This window comes from Cornus florida, unplaced genomic scaffold, assembly GCF_030987335.1.
Source record: "Cornus florida cultivar Cherokee Brave unplaced genomic scaffold, ASM3098733v1 CherokeeBrave_3.0.0_Hap2_Chr05, whole genome shotgun sequence".
Taxonomy (NCBI): domain Eukaryota; kingdom Viridiplantae; phylum Streptophyta; class Magnoliopsida; order Cornales; family Cornaceae; genus Cornus; species Cornus florida.
Genome location: NW_026775575.1, coordinates 4,361,390 through 4,384,328, shown reverse-complemented (window position 1 = coordinate 4,384,328; position 22,939 = coordinate 4,361,390).

Below are 22,939 nucleotides of genomic sequence, written 5' to 3'. Positions count from 1 at the left end.
CAAGGTAACAATAAACACTAAGGCTTCACCACTTTTCAATCAAGGGAGGAGGTTCAAAAGAGGAGAGAGAAGGTGGCGGCCATGGGAGGAGCTAGGGCAGGCCAAGAGAGGGGAGAGAGATAGAAAAATCTAATTTTTCATTTCAAGACCCCCTATTTATAGAAAAACTCAAAAAGTGCCCCGAACGGGCCCCGCCGAGTCCGGAAAAGTGGAATTTGAGCAGACGTACTCAAATGGCAAAACTCCATGAACAAAAAAGAACCAAAAAAAAAAAAAAATGAACAATGGAAGAAACAGCGTCAAAAACTGAGTTCCGTGCAGAGAGATATGCCGTAAACAAGTTTGGCGCAAACCGGGGCTGAAAACCCGAAAACTACAATGTTCGACCGTAATACAATTCTAAGAGTACACGACTCGATGAAATGTAAAAATGAATCTCGTTCAAGGATGCAAGCCCCAAGGAGACACTTAGCAACTAACTTTCATTAATTGCACAAAGGCCTCTCCAAAAAGTATAAACTGCACTAGTGACCCCAAATGAAAATATCTTTCAAAAGATATTTTCTTATAAACCCCTAAAATAAAATATCTCCAAAAGATATTTATGAAAAACACCCCGAGAAACAAAAATGTTTCTGAAGAACCTTGCATCCACGCCATTATGGACACCGGGAGCAACCAGAGTACTTTCTTGCAAAAGTAAAGATACGTATTTCGTGGAAACCACTTAGAATGAAGATACGTGAAGTCAAAAACCAACTCCGAACACAAGAGTGAGGTTATGCCAACAAAGTGACAAACGGGGAAAGACAAAATAGGGAAAAGGATGAAAAGTGAATAGTGTCGAAAAACGAAAAATGTGGAAATGACTCGGTCCTCAAAGGAAGTTGTCAATCCAAGGGAAAGAGTCTCAAAAACCATTTTCGAGCACTCGAGATGACACTAAATGACAAGAAACTGAACTCAGAAAAGAAATTTCAACGAAAAAAATTCATCCACAAAAATTCTGAGGAAAAGGAAAGGAAGGAAATGACCGAGTCATTACATTTCTTTGTTAAAATAGACTTCCTTCCCACTATCACACAATTGACTTACACTTAGGAGATTATGTTTGAGCCCTTTAACTAATAGAACTTCTTGAATCTCTGGCAATTCTTCAGACTTACTCACAATGCTAATTCCAACAATCTTAGCTCTTTAATTGTCTCTAAATATAACATTTCCACCATCAAACTGCTATAAGGAGTTAAATTTGGAGCCATCACCTGTCATGTGTCTTGAGTAGCCACTGTCAACATACCATTTATCCTGAGTATTACTGGCTTTAAAAGTTGTATATATAAGAAGACTTATAGAGTTCAGCTTCTTGGGGATCCACATCATCTTAGATTTCACCACTGACCTTTTGTCTTTAACTTTCACTCCTTGAGTTAGGTCTGACTTCTTCATATACATCTTAGTGATCTTGAAGTTCCATGCAACTGATGTAATAAAGTCTCTCTGATTGAAACTCAAAAGATATTGGATGTTATCAAAAATATAAAACCTTGATCTCAGAGGTTTTACAATGGGATATCTTGCATATACTTCTTTAGTGGTGGCTTTCACAAATGTTGAGTGTTTATGATTAATCTTAGCAGCTGAATCACATACATATCCAATTCTAGTCTTCCCAATTTGCTTAGTGGATAGTTTTCAAATTTCAGCCATTTTCAGAGATCTCTCTTCAATTATGGTAGACAGTTCTTCCTTACATCTTTTAGTAGACCACTGAGAGTTACTCTGAACCTTGAGTATGCTTAGGAAAATAAGGGAAATTGAACACATAGTTAACAATTTAAGTTTTAAGTGTTTGGTGAGAATTTGTTTAGACCTTAATAGTTCTGAATTTAGCTTTTTGATTTGAGATTTTTATTGATTGCACTTCACAGCAAGTCTTTCACATTCTTCTAGAATTTCCTCAATCTCTGTGTCAGTATCTTCTTTAGTTTCAATAGAATCTTTTGATGATTCTAGAATGGCCATGAATAAACATTCATCTTCTTGAGCTTCTTTAGGTTTCTCTTCTTCTTCAATGGCTATTTCCCAATCTAAAAGTAAGGCTTTTCTTCCAAACCTTCCTTTGTTATTAAGTCCTTCAAACTTTCTCTGAGTTTTCCCTTTAGAGTTAGGACACTTAGATACAATATGACCAGGCTTGCCATACCCATAGCATGTTAGATTTTGCAACTGAGATTTCCTTTTAAACTTGAATTTTCTAAATTTCTTAGCAAGGTAAGCCACTTCATCCTCTTCAAGATCATCTTCTGACTTAGACTCATCTTTTTTAACAATCTCCTTGGCTTTGAGTGCTGTTTCTCTTCTATACAAAATAGGAGGACCAACACTCATCTCATAAGCTGTGAGAGATGCTTGAAGTTCATCAATCTTCATGTTGGACAAATCTTTGTCTTCTAGAATAGTGACCTTAGCATTGAATCTGGAAGTGAGAGATCTAAGAATTTTCTTACACACATCAAAATCTTTAATGTCTTCACCAAGAGCTTTCATATTATTTACAAGATCATTGATTTTGAACATATATTATGCAATGGTTTCTCCTTCTTCCATTTTACAAACTTCATATTGAACCTTGAAAAGCTGAATTTTGTTTTCCTTTATAACCTTGTTTCCCTCATGAGCTGCCTGAAGTGAATCCCACATTTCCTTGGCTGTCTTATAATTCTTCACTCTGGTAAATTCTTGCTACTTCAAGGCACAGAAAAGAACATGTTTGGCCTTCCCATCATTAGCTATAGCTATTTTGTCTTCAGCAGATGGATTTTCAGGATTGAGAATTATAACACCATATATGGTAGCATGCTAAACATCATAGGACTGAGACATCAAAAAGGCTTCCATTCTAGTTTTCCAAGAATCATAGTTTGAGCCTTCAAAACCAGGAGCTTTATTAATAACTTGACCTTCATCCATAGCTAGGACCATCTGCAGGCTTGTTAGAACCTTTCAATGTAGACCCAAGCTCTGATACCAATTGATGAACCAAAAGGGGGGGGTGAATTGGTTAAACTCTTCCCAATATAATCAATAAGATAATTCAGCAAGCAAGCAATAAGTACTTAAAACATGACTTACAAGGAAACCCTTTCAACTAGGGAAAACCTTGGCTCTTGGCCATAGCCAATGAAGATCACTACTAGCTGTATGTACCTTGTTACACACTAAGCTATCTCACCCTCTGCACACACCTAAGCACAAGAATGGACACTAGTTTTCACAACCAATACACACACTAGCTGATTTCTGTGCACACACTCCCCCTGTCCTAAGCAACCTTGCTTAGACCAACAAAGCTCATATAGCTCTCCATAAACATCATTATAAATGATAAACAAGATAGTCAAATTTCTTCTACAATTGAAACCGCTTGAACAACACAAAATACCAAGTTACTGCCTCAAAATCACTAAACTGCTGTAGCTAGAGTTTGAGGGGTAAAATTGGAATTTTTCATCAAGATTAGTTCACCAGTAGCTTCCACAGTCTTAATTCACTGTAGTACTCATGTTAACATCCTTAAACAATTCAACATAGCATGAGTATATATCAATGTTCAATCACAGTTCTTGAATAAGCATAGCTCAACACAGTGTAAGACGTTTTGCAAGGTAACAATCACAATTTGTCAATGTTTTGCACCACAGCCAATTTCAATAGCTTTGATTCATCAAAATAGACTTGCTAGCACATAGATAATCCATAGAATAGCTAGCCTTAATCATTTTGCACTTGAATCACAATATATGCAGAAAAACAGGCTTATCTACTGATCTAAGAGCTCAAAATCCATTTCAGCATGTTTCAGTTCAAAGCAAACTACTGAGCAAGTGTAAATAGCATAGTTATACCTGTGACAACCCTCAGAAATGACCACAACAACTTGGAACTCAGATTCACTACTCAATCTAGCCCTTTCTAAGTAATTTAGACAGTAACAGCATCTCAGCACATTGATCACACACAAGGCTTGAGTCAGTGGGCTTTTCTAGCATAGATCATCATTACAAATCACAGAAAAAAATTTGTCCAATAATAGGAGCTCGAGAGTTCTCTTCTACAGCTTGCTCTTAGTCTCTTTAAAAGGCCATTAATCCTAAAAGACACCTATAGCAGCATATATATAGCCCAGTGTAAATGTTTGACTGCACCTCTCTTAATTCAATACTATCACTTTTCAGCCAATGATGGCATAAGAACAATTCTGACATTCCCTTAATGAAAAGACAATGTTGCCCTTGATATCTCACCAAATAGTGACACCTTATGCATCAGTAAGAACAGTTCATACAGGTGAGGACACATTGATATTTATCTTTGCTTAGCCACTAAGATCTGCAACACCATTGGAAGGCAATATATACCTGGAGCACAGCCACGTGTCACACTCCTGAGAATACTTGAAAAGTTGTACAAACAAGCCTTATACCAGCTGTAAATTGCATTCAGCATAATCCTATTAATGAGGCTATATTAGACACAATGTAGGCTCACCACAGTAATTCAGTGCAATACAGCTATCCAGTCATACGAGTGTCCATAGAATACATTAGAGAAAGTACCAAAATACCTCTGAAAGCACCTGTGACAAGTTCCTTATATACTGATCCTGACTGAAACCATTCAATTTAGCTGAATCAAGTGTACAAGCTGTGATGAATTAAATCATGCCAATGTAAAAAGACTGTCATTGCAATATAAATGATAATGCTGCCCAAGTGACATATGTTAAACCACAATGCAGATAGGATATGCACTTAAGCTCACTAAACCAAAGCTTTTTGACATTAAATAGGCAAATAGGACTTAGAGAACCTTAGGACCAACAGTTTCCTTTTTTTTCGGACTCGACGAGGCACTTTTAGGGTTTTACTATAAATAGGGGCTTATAAAATTAAAAAAATTATTTCTCCTTCTTCTCACACTGCTGCAGATCAACCATGGCAGCCCAAGGGGGGTTGCCATCCTTCTTCTCTCAAATTGACCTTCTTCCCCTTTGTAAAATGCCGTAGTGCCTTAGCGTTTATCGTAGGCCTTGGTGAGGCAGTCCCTTCCCCTTATTAGAAACCAATTCCAACCATTTTTGAGTTCGAGTTTTAAGTTTAGGTTTGGATTTTCATGGTCCTCAAAGGTTAAAGTTGTTTTTGACGGTGGCCGTTCCTATACGCCAAACTAATATAATGAATGCACGGTTCAAGAAAAGCTTTTTGGGTCAAGTTTAAATTTTTAAAAATCACTACCACCACTACTACTAATGTGGCAAGAGTGAGTAGGGATCGTCCCAAGGGATTGTGGGTGCACTAGTAATGGAAACAATGCTTAAGGTTAGTAGGTCGAGTGATCAAAGGTAAATTATTTGGTTGATTAAACTACAATTAAGATTAAGCAAGCTCAATATAAAACAAGTAATTAAAGGATAGAGAAAAGAAGAGAGAGAGGTCTTGGGACTTAGAGATCACCACTAAGCATCACTTTTCTATACACTCAATGCACAATTAATGAGGGGGAAAACATATGTTGTAACAATAGTGAGTGTGTGTGGTTGTTTTAATAAGCATGGATGACCAAATAAGTATATATTGTCTAAACAACACAATGAATAGTACAATATATCAAACTAAGTCATTAATCCTTCTTTAAGCTCATAATCCACACACATCACATAATTAGAGAAATATACTATTTGCATTCATAAGTATGGAACATCAAACAACAAGCATGGATTGTCCTCCCATTTAACAACTAAGGTAACTACACTACATCTAAGCTAATGACATGAAAATTAAACTAATTAAACATTAACCCACTGAGAAGACCACCCTAGTGCGCGCTTTAAATGGGGAGAACTCATACCTCCCGCACTAGAGCCAAACTCTAGCCATATCACTTGTAACAACAATGTCCCAAGACTCTAAAATAAACCAAATAAGTTCACAACTGATACATAATTTATATAATTCATGAAAACGCCTTCCATGCGCAAGTAGGTTGAAACTACACAATCTATGCCTTAGAGTTTCAATTCTAAAATGACATACATAATGTCAATTACAAAGTGTGCAAATCATTACACAAGGTAATAATATATTCCATAAAGAAAACATGTTCTCATTAATCTAAGTATAACAACAATGTTATCCAATGCTCAATATAAAACTAAACGAATACACAACAAGTCCAAGCCCATGATTTGAATATAGAAACAACTTCTAAAACACAATTAAAATCCATTGAACAATAGATAGAATTTAATTAAATCATGATAATTAAATCCCTAATTTCCAAAACGACTCTAAATGGCCCCAAATTTATATATGCTAGTAAACAAGTCCTAGACATCATAATAGCAAGTTAAAAACTTAATTAAGCCAATGGAACCACTAAATAGATTTTAATTAATTCTCTTAATTAAAGTCTCTAGATTTTCAAACTCATCCAAATGCTCTCAAATTAAAGTATGTTAAAGAACATACCAAAACTTAATTTAAAAGTATATCACAAGTTATTTTCATGCAAGGTACGTCCATGAGAATTAAACTTTCACCAAAGATAATTATTAAATAAAAAGTGTAATTCTTATTCAAATAATCTGAATTTAATATATGTTAACAAACATATCAAAGCCTAATTTTCTAGCATGCCACAATTTAATTCTAAGTTATACATCATCATGAGAATTAAATCTTAACCATAGAAAATAATTAAATTAAATTCTAAATTATGAACAAAAGTATGCATACAAGTTGTGTAAGCATCAGAAACATGCAAGACAACAAAAATATGAAATTATAACACCCCCTATCTCAATTTGAGATGAAATCTCAAGTCCCCACCAAAACGAAACCGCTCTGAATCCGACGAAACTTCTAGGTTTTGTCGGAGACAACACGATGAACAAGAACCCCAAGGAAGCCCCATCAAAATCACAACTTGACCTCAAACCCGAACTCAAAAAATGGCCAAAAACAGATTCTAATAAGGGGGAAAGGTAGAGCACGGCAAGGCAAGCATGAAACGCTAAGACACTACACCTTTTTACTAAAAGGAAGTGGTCGGAAAATGAAGAAGAAGGGTGGAAGCCACTTGGCTGCCATGGCTGCTAGCCAAGAGAGGGGAGAGAGAGAGAGAAAAAAAAAAATCTGATTTTTCATCTTAAGACCTCCTATTTATAGAAAAACCCTAGAAATGTCCTGTAAGAGCCCCGCCGGGTCTGTAAAAGTGGAATTTGAGTAGACACACTCAAACAACAAAACTCCATGAACAAAAAAGAAGCAGAATAAGAAAATATGAACAACGGAAGAAACGACATTGAAAACTGAGTCCCGAGCAGAAAGATATGCACCAAACAAGTTCGGCGCAAATTGGGTTCAAAAACCCTGAAACTGGAGAAAAACAACCAGAAGGAAATTCCATGGGTACATGACTCAATAAAAAGTGAAAATAAATCCTGTACGAGGATCCAAGCTCAAAATAAAGCATTTAACAATAACTTTCATTAATTGCACAATGGCCCCTCCAAAAAGTGAAAACTGCACAACTAGCCCGGAATGAAAATATCTTCCAAAAATATTTTCTTAAAAACCCCTGAAATAAAAGATCTTCAAAAGATATTTTACGAAAAACACCCCAAGAAATGGAAATGTTTCTGAAGAACTGTGCATCCATGCCCCTATGGACACCGGGAGCAACCAGAGTACCTTTCTGCAAAAGTAAAGATACGTATTTCATGGAAACCACTTAGAATAAAGATACGTGAAGTCAAAAACTAACTCTGAACACAAGAAGTGAGGTTATACCAACAAAGTGACAAACGTGGAAAAGACAGAATAGGGAAAAGGATGAAAAATGAATAGTGTCCGAAAAATGAAAATATGGAAATGACTCGGTACTCAAAGGAAGTTGTCAATCCAAAGTAAAGAGTCTCGAAATCCATCCCCGAGCACTCAAGATGCCACTAAGTGATGCGAAAATAAACTCAAAAAGGAAAAGATCAACGGAAAAAAAATATCCGTGAAAATCTGAGAAAAATGAAAGAAAGGAAAATGCAAAAGGTTGTTTTGATCTGATTATATGAAATTCAAATTACCGACAAAACCTCTCCTTAAAGATTTTAACAAACACTCGGCTCATTAAGCTATAAAAAAATAGACTCCCATCAACTAATGAGGTACGTGTAATATTAAACTCCATTCGTGAGTTGCATATTTAATTCTGTAAACTAACTTAGCCACCGGAGCTTGTTTGGCAAGCACCACACCGGTATCAAGAGAAAACGTTGTTGTTTCGGATCATTGCAAACTAATCTTCATCAGTTGGCGCCGTCTGTGGGAACTTGGGACAGTTCTCTTTAAAAAAAATTATGGTCTTACGATCCGGATTTGAGTGCGGTGAGGGAACATCGTTGCAGGCCTCTGGTGAGGAGGAAGTACAGAGGGAACCCCCTCACATCCCAAATGACCTAGAGCACGTTGCAGCGTTGGAACGGCAAATTCAAACCCTGAATTAGGGAATGAATGAGCTGATCCAGCAAAATGCAATGATCCTACAACGTTTTGTTTCCCCAGACCCACGTCATAGGCAAGGTCATCACCATAATGAAACTCACCTTAAGATCATCCCAACCTAAATGATGAAGAGGGAAATCATGAGATGCAAGGCAATGAGCCTTCCCATGAGGAGGCTCTTGCAGAGCATAGCCAAATTACAGATCAGCATAGGGTGGCGGGTCACCCATCTCCCCTATATAGCTCTAGGCCATTGACCTCGACCTACGTTGGTGAACGGACTGAGGAGGTAACCCACATCGACCTATAGATCCAGAACCTTAATACCAAGATGGAAGATATGATGCAAGCTATGAAGGATAAAGGCTCTGCAACCACTATAGATGACCTTGTTCAAAAAATAAATTTGTTATTTAGCCCGACTATCATATAATGTCCATTACCTAGCAAGTTCAAGATGCCAACACTTGAGAGCTTTGATGGGACTCGTGATCCTTTTGATCACCTGGAGAATTTCCAGGCACTTATGCATCTCCAAGCTATATCAGACCAGATAATATGTCGGGCCTTTCCTACTACTCTTAAAGGGTCAGCACGGGTGTGGTTTAATAAATTAAAACCAGGCTCAATTGAGAGACCTTTGCAGAGTTGAGCAAGGGATTTGTAAGTCATTTCATTGCAGGTCAAAGGAATAGGAGGCCAACCACTCACCTGCCCACTGTAAAACAACAGAAGGGAGAACCATTGTGGGAGTATATCAATCGGTTCAACACTGAAATATTGCAGGTGGATGAAGCTGATGACAAGGTAGCACTCACTGCCTTCATAGGAGGACTGCACACATTTAGATTCTTTTTTTCCTTGTCAAAGGAACCTCTAACCAGTATGGCAAAATTACTGGTCAGAGCCAAGAAACACATGAATGCGGAGGATACGATGAGTGCGCGAAAGGGGAAAGAATGAGAAGATAAAAAGGTGGATAAAAAGAGATCACAGCCTGGTGCCAAGGACGAGAAGGAGACCAAATTCAAAAAGTCTTCAATCAATCAAAGTGAAAGGACATCTCGTTACAGGAGCTCAAATAAGTACACCAACTACACCTCACTCACTATGTCTATAGATCAAGTTTTAATGCAGATTCGGGATGATCCCTCCCTAAAGTGGCCATCGAAGTTAAAATCTGATCCCTCAAGAAGGCCTCGTGACAAATATTGCATGTTCCACAGAGATCATAGGCTTGTCACAGAGGATTGTATCAGCTTAAAAGATCCAATTGAGAATTTGATTCGAAGGGGTCACCTGCGAAGTTCATAGTAGGAGATGATAGACGAGGTACTAATCCGGCATAAGGAAGGCGGGATCTTCATCCTCCAGAACAACAACCAGTAGGTGAGATCAGAGTCAAATCTGGAGGGTATGCAGGAGGAGGTGAAACAGCCACGGCCTGAAAAACATATGCAAGAAGAGCAAGAGCAGAGGTGAATGAGGTGGGAATGTTCAACTCTCCGTCAAAAACACTAAGGTATGGTGACACTACCATTATATTCTCAGAGGCCGATGCTAAAGGGATCTAGCAACCCCACGATGATCCTCTGGTTGTCTCTATGGTCATAGCTAACTACACCATAAGGCGTATACTTATTGACAATGGGAGTTCCGCTGATATAATATTTTCCCATGTATTCGACCAAATGATGATAGGCCGGGAAAGGTTACGACCCATAAATTCTCCTCTCGTGGGGTTTTCAGGAGATAAGGTGTATCCATTGGGAGCAGTTACACTTCCAGTAACTGTAGGAACCAACCTAAAACAAGTTACTTTTATGGTTGATTTTATAATGGTGGATTGCCCTTTGACATATAATGTTATTCTTGGGAGGACAGCCCTAAACTCCATTAGAGCCAATACCTCAACTTACCACCTCCTCATGCGTTTCCCAACAGAGCATGGGGTGGGTGAGTTGAGGGGTGATAAAGCCACAGCTCGTGAATGCTATCTCACTTCTCTTAGAGAAAAGATATCCCAGGAAACTCTGATAATTTAACGAGCTGAACCGATGGAAGACCTACTAGAGGTGAGCTTAGATGATGAGGCTAAGAAGAAAGTGAGCATAGGATCCTTGCTTCAACCTGGTATAAAGAGTGAACTCATTCAATTTCTCAAGCAAAACCAGGATGTGTTCGCTTTGACTTACGAGGACGTGCCCGGCATAAGTCCGGCCATAATACAACATCATTTAAATGTTCATCCCAACTTTAAACCCATCAGATAGAAAAGAAGGACATTCACCTCTGAACGAAACCAGGCTATGTAGGAAGAGGTGGAGAAACTCTTGAGAGCTCACTTTATTCAAGAGGTACATTATCCTGACTGGTTATCAAATATGATCCTAATAAAGAAAGCTAATAGGAAGTGGAGATTATATGTAGACTTTACAGACCTGAACAAGGCCTGCCCAAAAGATAGCTTTCCTCTCCCATGTATTAATATGTTGGTGGAGGGAACTGTGGGACATGAATTACTGAGCTTCATGGATGCATACTCTAGATACAACCAGATTCTAATGTACCTATCAGACATAGGAAAAACCTCATTTATTACTGATCGGGGTTTGTATTATTAGAGGGTCATGCCATTTGGGCTAAAAAAAGCTAGAGCAACATACCAAAGGTTAGTTAACATGATGTTCAAGTAGCAAATCGGACAGAACATGGAAGTCTACGTGGACGACATGCTAGTGAAAAGTTAGAAGACTGAAGATCACCTGGCAGACCTGCAGGAAACCTTCAAAGTGTTGAGGAAGCATAAGAAGAAACTTAACTCCAGTAAGTGTAAATTCAGAGTTGCCTCAGGGAAATTCCTTGGGTACATGGTGAGCAGAAGAGGAATTAAGGCTAATTTAGAAAAGATCCAAGCTGTTCTAGATATGAAGTCACCCAAATCCACGAAGGATCTCCAGCGACTCACGAGGAGATTTCTTCCTTGAGTAGGCTGATTTCTTGAGCAACCGACAGATATTTACCTTTCTTCTGTACCCTCAAAAAAGCATTTGAATGGACACCAGAATATGAGCAGGCATTTCTGCAATTAAAGGAATACCTTTCCTCACCACCACTTTTGTCAAGAGCAATACTAGGAGAGGACTTGTATTTGTACTTAGTTGTCTCGTCAGCAGTAAGTTCAGCTTTAATCCGAGAGGAGGATGGGGTTCAAAAGCCAGTGTATTACACAAGTCAGGCACTTAGGGGTGCCGAGGAAAGATATCCGAAAATAGAGAAATTAGCATTTGCCTTAGTCGTATCAAGCTCACAAGATAGTGGTACTAACAGACCAACCTCTAAGGCAGGTTCTCCACAAGCCAGAGACTTTAGGTCGACTTACGAAGTGGTTAATAGAACTTGGGGAGTTTGACATCCAGTATAGACCCCGGACTATAATAAAAGCTCAGGTGATAGCAGATTTTGTTTCTGAGTTTACACATTCCCAAGAAGACCAGATCAACATTTCCTTAAAAGTAAACCCTCAGATTCAAACAGATAAAAAAGTTAGTTGGACTTTGTTTGTTAATGGGTCATCAAATGCATATGCTAGTGGAGCAGGGTTGATCATCACCTCCCCAATAGGAGAAAACATTGCCTATACCCTTCGGTTTGGCTTTAAAGCAACAAACAACGAAACATAATATGAGGCCCTCATAGCTGGGTTAAAACTAGCAGAAGTCCTTGGGGTGGAGTAGCTCATAGCATACACAGATTCTCAATTGATAGCAGGGCAAGTCCAAGCTAAATACGAAGCCAAAGATGAGAAAATGAAGGCCTACCTAAAAAAGTAGAAGAATTAAAAAATCATTTAACGAGATTTTCAGTCCATCAGATCCCACGAGAAAAAAATGCGAATGCAAATGCTCTAACTAGATTGGCTACCGCGTTAGATCCAGAAGTGAACAGGCCAATACCATTAGAGTACCTGGATAAGCCGAGTATACTTCAAGAAGTTCAAAAGAAGGTACAATAGTTGGTGCTCAACATAGGATGGGCAGAGCCTATAATAAAATACATTAAGGAGGGAGAACTTCCTGAAGACAGAAATGAGGCCCGAGAAGTTAAAATTCGAGTAGCAAGGTACACCCTCATTAAAGGGGTGTTGTACAAAAGGGGTTTTTCTTTACCTAACCTGCGTTGCATCTCAACTGAGGAGGCAAGGAACATTCTAAAGGAGATACACGAAAGAGATTATGGTAATCATGCTGAGGGCAAGTCTTTAGCATACAAAGCTATCCAATAAGGTTATTATTGGCCCACTATACAAAAGGATGCTACGAATTATGTGAAAAAATGTGATAAATGTCAACGGTTTGCCAATGTTCCAAAATAACCACCTGAAGAGATGACTCCCATGATGGGTCCAAGGCCTTTCGCACAATGGGGAATGGACATTATAGGTCCATTGCCCATAGGAAAGGGCTAGGTCCAGTATGCTATAGTGGCTATAGACTACTTCACTAAGTGGATAAAAGCTAAGCCACTAGCAAGTATTACTGAGACGAACATAAGTGTTACCCAAGGAATGACCCTAGAGGGGGGGTGAATAGGGTCATTTGACAAACTATGGAACTTTTTCGATTTATCTTCTCTAAGCTCCTTTTTATTTGTCTCTATACTTTAAAGCCAAATACAAATCATTGTAATGAATGCATTTCTCTAGTGGATTGTAGTGTAAAGTTTTCTTTAACCTTGGAAATGTAAAACAATTAGCTTACTACATTTAATGAGTATGTTGCCTTAGTAAATAATCATCTCATTCATACTTGAATCATGCATATGTAAGATGTAAAATTAAGTATGAGCATCATTGAATTCAAATTATAATTGAGATTACTTCAAGCATGAATACATGTAATTCAATTAACCACTAAGGACAAATATTTGAACAATATTGATGTAAATTATGGTCAAGGTACAAATGTCATAAGAACCTTTATTATAGAGTTTATAATAAATATACCAAATATTTGTCAAGCATATAAACTCTAAATATAAAGGTTAAGTTGAATAAAAATTCTATCAAACACTTCGTGTGCAACAACATTTAGCTAGTGAATAAACATATTCAAATATGATTTCTTTAAGCCACTATCTCAATACATTCCATTTAATCCAAGTATACATCCCATTCTCCCATTTACATAATATTGATGTGATTAATATTCAAGGTGCAAATGTCATGAAACACATTATCATAGAGTTTATAAAAAATTCATCAAACACTTGGTGTGCATATAAACTCTAAAGGTAAAGGATGTGTTGAATATGTATTTTGTCAAGCACTTGGTATGCAACATCATTTTAGCTATGTATGAATCAAATATAGAACATATAGTCTAATCTAAAATCAATCGCTCATTCAACTCAAGATGAACAAAGCATTTGATATATAAAGATTGAGCAAATAAAGATGCAATCAAATGTAAAGAAAATAGAGATTAGAGAGTAGAGAAAATACAAACCAAGGGACACACGATGTACATGGTTCGGCACAATCTCAGCCTATATCCATGCCTTGAGAAAACCTCTCAAGGATTCCACTAAGGCTCCTCCTTACGGGTGGAGAGCAAACATTTACATGTTCTTGCTTGCGGGTGAAGAACCGACCTTGTATTGAAGCTATCTCGCTTCTCTTTCTTTTGACGGTTAAGAAGAAACCGTTGCTCACTCTTATGGGTGGAGAGCTCTACCAAATCCTCTTATTAGATAGACACCTTTTTTCTTTTATAGGTTGAGAAAGAGAACCCTTACAATAGCTTAAACAAGCTTTCCCTTGCCAAGAGCACCTCTTGGTCTTCTTCTCTCAAGAATGGAAATATAATGAAGCTTACAATGAATATCTCTCAAATAGACAAATAAATCAAAGCTCTCATACTTAGAGTTACAACTAAAATAATCAAATGAAAGCTCAACTCTAAGTTTGCAAGGTGAATCACATGAATGATATGAAATGGATACTTCAATGGTGATTCCTAGAAGATATTTTTATCAAGAATGATAGAAAATTTCCATTCCCAAAGGGAGGTCTCTCTATGGCTCTTTTGCATACCCATAATGTCCAAACATTGTGTATTTATAGCCCCATTGAAGATTATAGCTGTTTGGGGGCAAGATGGTAAAGTCCCATGAAGACAAATAGTCAAACAGCCGTTGGATTTCAAATTCGGGCACATAGAGCTTGCTTCCTTAAACATGGAGCCTTCTCCCTTAGCTTTAACAGCCTGTTCTCCATTGTATGGTGCTGGCTCCCTTGCTGGGAACATCCTAAATTCGCTACTGGAATGACAAGAGTCGGCTCTGGTTCACATGGAGTTGGCTCCCTTGCTAGGCAGACTTCAAATGGACATAACTTAGTCCATATAACTCCAAATGAGGTGAAATTTGAGTCTAAATTCATTGCCTTGAAGTCATATTTTTAATACCACTGGTCTTCATCAAAAATTCCAAACACAGAAATAGTTATGGCTATTTTAGTGCAACCTAGTCAGAAATTTTGTAGACCAGAAACATGCATTTTGTAATGCTCATATCTCATTCAATTCAAACACTTTTTAGGTGAAATTTGAGTCTAAACTCAAGAGTTCGAAGTCATCTTTCTAATGCACTTGTCCTTACTTAAAAACTCCAACTACAAAAATAGTTATAGTAGTTTTAATACAGGCTGGTCTGAAAATTTTCTAGGTTGAAAATTGCTTCTTATGAGATAGCCATCTTTCTAGCACCTAGGACTTTGATGTATGGTTCAATTCAGTTCAAGCCTAGTTTCTAAGGGTCTAGGGACATATAAAAATGATAAATATCAAGTTCATTGTATCCTAGAGTCATTTACCAAATCATGGTAGCAATGGCTTAAAGATGAAATATTAAGTTCAATGCCTCTACCTTTACTTTTTAGAGACCAAAATAAATCATATAATTGATGTGCATGGTCCTAGAATTTGTAGCTTAAGTGATGATATCTTTCAAAGCTTATCAAGCTTGAATTAACTCATTCTTTAGCAAAGACTCCATATGTCAATTATATATGAATGAAGTGCATAGTCTATTGCTATAGGAACATATGAATGATAATGACAATGTGTATGATCCTGTAGAGATGAGCTTTCAAATGAAGTTACTTCAAAAATAACTTTACAATTTAAGCTAGCACTCACCAAGCTATCTACCCCTTTCTTCAAGCTTTTTTCATGATCTTTTAGGATTTGAGGTATTCTTGTTTTCTTCCTTTCTTTGAGTTGCTTTCTTGCTCATTTTTGTCCAAACTTCTTTGGATGCACTTTGCATTTGGTTCTTTGTAACTTCATGTCTTCTTCGTGTTCTTTGCTTTCCATAGATGTGATCTTAAGTAATGGAATTCTTGGAATGGTCTTTATAATCTTCATTGAGGTTATTCTTTGAATGTGAATAATTTATATAGCACTCAATGTAAACATTAGTCCTGAAACACTATTAATGGTTTGTTATCATCAAAGCAACTAGATTGTCCTTGGATGAAATCCTTAAGGCCAACAATCTCCCCCTTTTTTGATGATGACAAAACATTAATGTGGTTATAAGCAAATGGAGTAGCATTTGAAAAATGCTCCCCCTATCAAAGTGCGTTCATTGAACATAATGTTATAAAACAACATGCTTTTTATATCATAAATCATTTTAGACATAGACATGCATTTAAGATCATTTTTAAGCTCTACGAGATTTCTATAAAATCTCCCCCTGTCAACATGCTTCCATTAAAAGATATATATCATTCATTTAACATGTAAGCATAATGAGATAATGATATATATAACATGAAGCATTTGAATCACATCACACATATTTCTCCTCTCTTGTCATCTCAAAAAGGTGGGAGGCCTAGGTAACTTCATTTAGCGTAGATCATTTAGCATAGTGAAGTAATTATAATCAAGAAATGACAATGTAGGATTAATAACTATAATATGATTTAGAATGCAACATATAATCAATTATATTGTAAGGTACCAATTTCATTGACAACATGAGTTCAAATCATCATTTAAGGTTCATGTCATATACAAAAGTATACATAATCAATCATGAAACAAAAATGAAGCATAAACTAGAATAAGCCTAAAGGCAAACAACCTTTTAAAGGCAAATCTTAGAACTCAAGACTATTTCAACCCTAAAATATTTCTCTATATTTGATATCCTCAAGAAAGAGGGAAATATTGTCAAACTCATGAAAGTTCATAGGAATGAATATAATGACCAAAAAGTCATTTTAAGGCACGTTTAACAAAATACAAGATAAGTCCATTAAGCTTAGCATAACATGCAATATTTATACATAAGAGATTATTAATAATCTCCCCCTATGAACATGCTCTAATTTATCATATATCATTCATTGGATATGCAATAAAATAATGATATAAGAAATAAGGTAATGATATCAAAAGATACTCTTCCATTGAAAAAATATAATTTTTTTGTATGATTTTACTGTCCAAAACAATTGTAAAGTCATATATGGCATGAAAAACACAAAGCATATACAAGTAGTGTCTCTACTCTAGTTATATGCAATAAATTTTCAAGTATGCAAAAGCATATTTTCTTAGACATGTATAGTTAGAGATAATTGGTTATATGATTGTTCATATGGATGAGCTCAATGTTTCTCTTTTACATATTTTTTAAGGTGTCATATCAAAGCATCTTATGGAATCCTAAGGTGCTAAGAATGATAAATAGAATAAGGTCCTGATACCAAAATATCATCTTTTAGGAGATGTGGTGAGAGATTGCAACATGATTTTTCATGTGGATGAGCTAACTATCTCTTCTAAGCACATTCTTTAAGAGGTGATGTAGAAACATCACATGAAGTTCTAAAGTGCTACAAATGGATACATGAAAATGGAATAGTACTAGATATCACATTAGTCATCTAATCTAGAACAAATTGTTCTTTGAATGACATATTCCTAAGACTAAAGTGCCAAATAGATATATGAAAATTAATTTTTATGACACTTGAGGAGATTTAAATCTTAGAACAATTCAAGTTTACTCATCATGCTAATTTAAATTCATTTTGCATGCTAGTGGTAAATTTCGTTGCACAAATCATAAATGTTGATTCAAGGATAATATATAAGTGTAATCAACATATTTTCATTAATGGTTTTGAAAACGCATATATATAAATTTTGTCAAAAACCATCAATCTTAAGAAAATCACTAAGCCTTTCAAAGAGAGTTCTAGTCATCATTAGTCATCTAATCTAGAACAAATTGTTCTTTGAATGACATATTCCTAAGACTAAAGTGTCAAATAGATATATGAAAATTAATTTTTATGACACTTGAGGAGATTTAAATCTTAGAACAATTCAAGTTTACTCATCATGCTAATTTAAATTCATTTTGCATGCTAGTGGTAAATTTCGTTGCACAAATCATAAATGTTGATTCAAGGATAATATATAAGTGCAATCAACATATTTTCATTAATGGTTTTGAAAACGCATATATATAAATTTTGTCAAAAACCATCAATCTTGAGAAAATCACTAAGCCTTTCAAAGAGAGCTCTAGGAGCTTATTTTAATCACATAAGGCCAAAGGTAATTTTAATCATATAGTTCAAAATTTATACATTTCAATTCCGGGTGATTTTTCTTCATAGTCTAAGAAAATGAAGTCAATTAAAAATCATTTCATGTAAAAACATGTAGTATTTTTATATATTCAATTTCTTCTTCTTGGTGTAATCTTTAGGAGTAGTCTAGCTTAGTTACCAATGATACTCAAGATACTTATCACGATGTGATCCCATGGTACAGGAACAAAAGTATAACAACTTTACGAAAGAATTAGTTCTTTTATCTAGCACATCTAGAAATGTATACCAATGAATGGACAATTGGACGTTGATAAACACTTCAACTCTTAGGAAAACATTATAAATTCTCATTCTTCATTTTCATGAGATGGCTCTTCCAATGAGATTCATTTCTAGAGGTTTTCAAGTGAAGACTTATTTGATTTTTCATTATCTAAACTCTAACAAAACATTTTTAAGATTAATAAACTCATTTTTCTATATGCATGGAAGTGATACAATAAAATGGATAAAGCATTTAAGATCACAAAAGCATATAGATGATGTTTAAGACATTGCTCCGGCCCGGGTTTTTCAAGCCAGTGCGTCCTGTGATGAACCGTAGTTTGATCCGATAACGGATTCGAAATGCGGAAACGAAAATAGAAAACAAGACTCTAAGAAGTCAAAGTGACCTTCTATGAGATCGTGGAACTCATTCAGAACTGATGCGGAAGCAAAAGACCAAAAATATGACAAATAAGCTCCTAGGGGCAAAATAGTCATTTCTGAAAACTGTGGACTCGGGTGCCACCGAGCACACCGCAGGAAGGGAAAGGAAAAACTAATCAAGATGGACTCAAGAATCACTTGATTCGGAGTCCGGATGAAGAATATATGAAACTCCAAAGTTTCATAAAATCAAACTTTTGGGTTTGAAATCAATGCGGCAAAGGTACTTTACAAGGGGTAAAATGGTCTTTTCAGATATAATTTGATGCAATCGTGTATACCATTATATAGACCAGCAAAAACTAATAAACTTAGACTCAAAAATCACTTAATTTGGAGTCCGGATGATGAAGATATGAAGCCTCAAAGTTTCAAAAAAAATTAACTTATTTTCCGGGTAAGAAATCTGGGCAGGAATAGTGTTTTAACAGCAAGCAACATTTGATTTTTTTCCCAGAACTGAGGCTGAGAACGGACCCTTAAATGAGTTTTTCTGGAAAAACACGAAGAAGAAACCCCCCTTAAAATCACGTTTTCTACTCGACATTGAGGAAGAAACCAAAAAAAAAACACGATTTAAAGTCCCTAAAATGCCCCTTGAATAGCATAGGTCAAGATGGACCCAAAAAGCTGCTACACGAATTTTTTGCAGAATCTGCCCACAATTGAGAGCGAAAACAGGCTACCAAACGAATTTTTCTGGAAAAACACGAAAAAGAAACCCCCCCTAAAATTGAGTTTTACACTCGACTTAGTGAGAGAAAATGAAAAAAACTCACTGTACGATGCCCAAAATGCCCCTCCAAAAAATCTGATCATGAGGGTCCAAAAAGCTCCTAAATGAAAACTGGAAGCTGAACTTTACGATGGATTTCAAGCACCAAACCGACATTTTCTGGAAAAACACAAAGAAGAAACCCCACCTAAAATCACGTTTTCTAAGCGACCATGAGAAGACCGGAATTTATTTCCCGAAAGAAAACCCCAAGATGCCTTAAAATCATATTATGCAACAAAGTTAAAAAATGAGTCCACAGGAGGCTCAAATCACCAAGGATGAGGTTTTTCTTGAAAACGATCATGCACGCAAACGTAACTTACCTATTTGGATGTGCTACAATGATCCAAGGCTTAAAAATACCATCGATGCAAAATCCGACCCCCCAACGGCCGAAAAGGCAAAAATGGACTTGAAATGGAAAACATGAAAAGCAAAATTAACAAATGATTTCAAATGACCATTTGGCCCTTGGCCACACTTCATACAAGATTTATGAGACCCTATGAAAGAATGAAAATGGAATTCCCACACCCGATGCAACCATGGTGAGACAATGACTTGGCATTTTTCAATATTTTCATAATATTTCATGAAGTTAAAACATACATAGAATTCAATATTCATGTCAATGGCGTCCGGCCTCATCTCATACATATCAAATACATTGTAAAGAGTGTACTTAGGTACACATTACATACATGAAATCAAAAGATACAAGCTTTGTCAAAATAAACAAAAGCAAACATGATATGCTAACATGTGCATATTCAAAGTCATCAAAAATACTTCAAGACTTCTAGCATGTTTAAGAGTGTTGTGTATCCCACAACAAAGCTTCTTTACCTACAAAACACCCAGTAACTTCGGGGTGAATAAACAAGACTAACAAGTTTATTCGTAGGGGATGAGCATGCATCGACTCGATTTCTTTAGAGATTTTTAGGACTAACATGATATATTTCAAAAGGGATCATGCTACCTAACGTCTATGTCAAAGATTAGACTCAGGAATCATCCTAAGCTATCATGGAGTATAAGCAACAAGAATCATGATATATATACATATATGAAACAAATCAAGGTTGGAATAATCCAAGAACACGATAAGAAGGATACTTGAACATAGATTAACATGAATTGCATTATCAATACAATTAACATGATTGGAGCATTTCAATTAACACGAAAGGGTTAATACACAAAATCAAGAACATGACATAATATCTATGCTATTAGACAAAGTTGGAACCATTCACATAACATGAAAAGAGTTACACATGACATCAAGTTTAATGCATAATATCTATGCAATTAAACAAAGATGGGATATTCCATAAAACACGAAAAGGAAGATACATGGAGTCAGGAGCAAGGCATAATATCTATGCATTTAAACATGGGTAGAATCTACCATATAATACGAAAAGAGTCTTAAATGTTCAAGGAATACAATACATAAAATTTAAGGAGTTAAATCACGAATGAAGCATAAAATCTATGCAATGAGACAAGATTGGTGCATTTTACATACACGACAAGTTTAAATCTTTAAGGAATAGCAACTTGAAATTTAAAGAGTGAAATCAACCAATGTGTGACGACCCTGGTTTTTAGGCCAGCGTGTCTTGTGATGAACCGTAAGGATGATCCGATAATGGATCTGAATGCGGAAGCGAAAACAGAAAACAAGACTCTAAGAAGTCAAAGTTATCTTCCATGAGGTCGTGGAACTCAACAAGAACTGATGCGGAAGCAAAACATCGAAAATAGGACAAATAAGCCCCCAAGGGCAAAATAGTCATTTCTAAAAATTATAGATTCGGGTGCCACCGAGCAAACCGCTGGAAGGACAACGAAAAACTAATCAAGATGGACTCAAGAATCGCATGATTCGGAGTCCGAACGAAGGAGAAACGGCATGACGAAGAAAAATGAGCACTTAAAGAAAAAAAGGGTAAACTGGTAATTATACAGGAAGAACCGGGTGCAACCGAGCACACCATTGGAAAGATAGTGAAAAATTAGTCAAGTTCAAAAAAAAATTCACTTGAATCGGAGTCCGGACGAAGGAGAAAAGCCCAAAAGAACAATTGACGTCGCAGCAGCCCGACGAGGGGCCATGGCGCACACGGCGCCCATGCGCGACCCCACCAGCGTGCATGCCGGCGCCCAAAGACATGGCTGGTGGCAGCCCCTGGCTGCTGCTACATTTTTTTTTTTGATCTGCCCAGAACTGAGGCTTGAAACGGAGGTCAAGAAGAGTTTTTCTGGAAAAACACGAAGAAGAAACCCCACCTAAAACCGAGTTTTCTACCCGACAACGTGAAGGGAATCGAAAAAAACTCACTGTGAAATCCCCAAAATGCCCCTAGATCAGAACTAAACAAGAGGGTCATAAAGCTGCTAAATGAAAACTGGAAGCTGAAACTTCACGAGGGATTTCCGGTACCAAGACGACATTTTCTGGAAAACACAAAAAAGAAACCCCCCCTAAAATCACATTTTCTAAGCGACCATGTTGAAAGAAGAAAATAAAAGTGAGGTGAAAGGTCCATAATACCCCAAGATCAGAATATGCAAAAAAAATGCGAAATGAATTCACAAGAGGCTCAAACCACAAACGATAAGGTTTTGCCCGAAAACGACCATGCACGCAAACATAACTTACCTATTTAGACTCGCTACAATGGTCCATGGCTTAAAAATATAGCCGATGCAAAATCCGACCCCCCAACGGGCAAAAAGGCAAAAATGGAACTTGGAATCCAAAAATACAAAACGGGGTAAAATGACCGTTTGGCCCTTGGCCACACTTCAAACATGATTAATAAGACCCTATAAAAGAATGAAAATGGAATTCCCACACCCGATGCAACCGTGGTGAAGGAATGACTTGCGATTTTTCAAGTTTTTCATAACATTTCATGAAGTTAAAAAGTTGCATAAAATACAATATACATGTCATTAGCCTCTAGCCTCATCTCATACATATCAAATACATTGAAAGGAGTGCACTTATGTACACATTACATACATGGAATCAAATATACATATTTTGACATATAAGTCTACAAAATGACATTTCATGCTAACATTTGCATGAAATGGAAACTTGAAAGCTACACGACATCCAAGGAATGCTAGGCATCACGAACCAAGTCTTCGTACCTGAAATATGCCCCAGTATCGTAGGGGTGAGTAACATAAAGCTACTCGTAGGAGATGAGCATGAATCAACCTAGCATT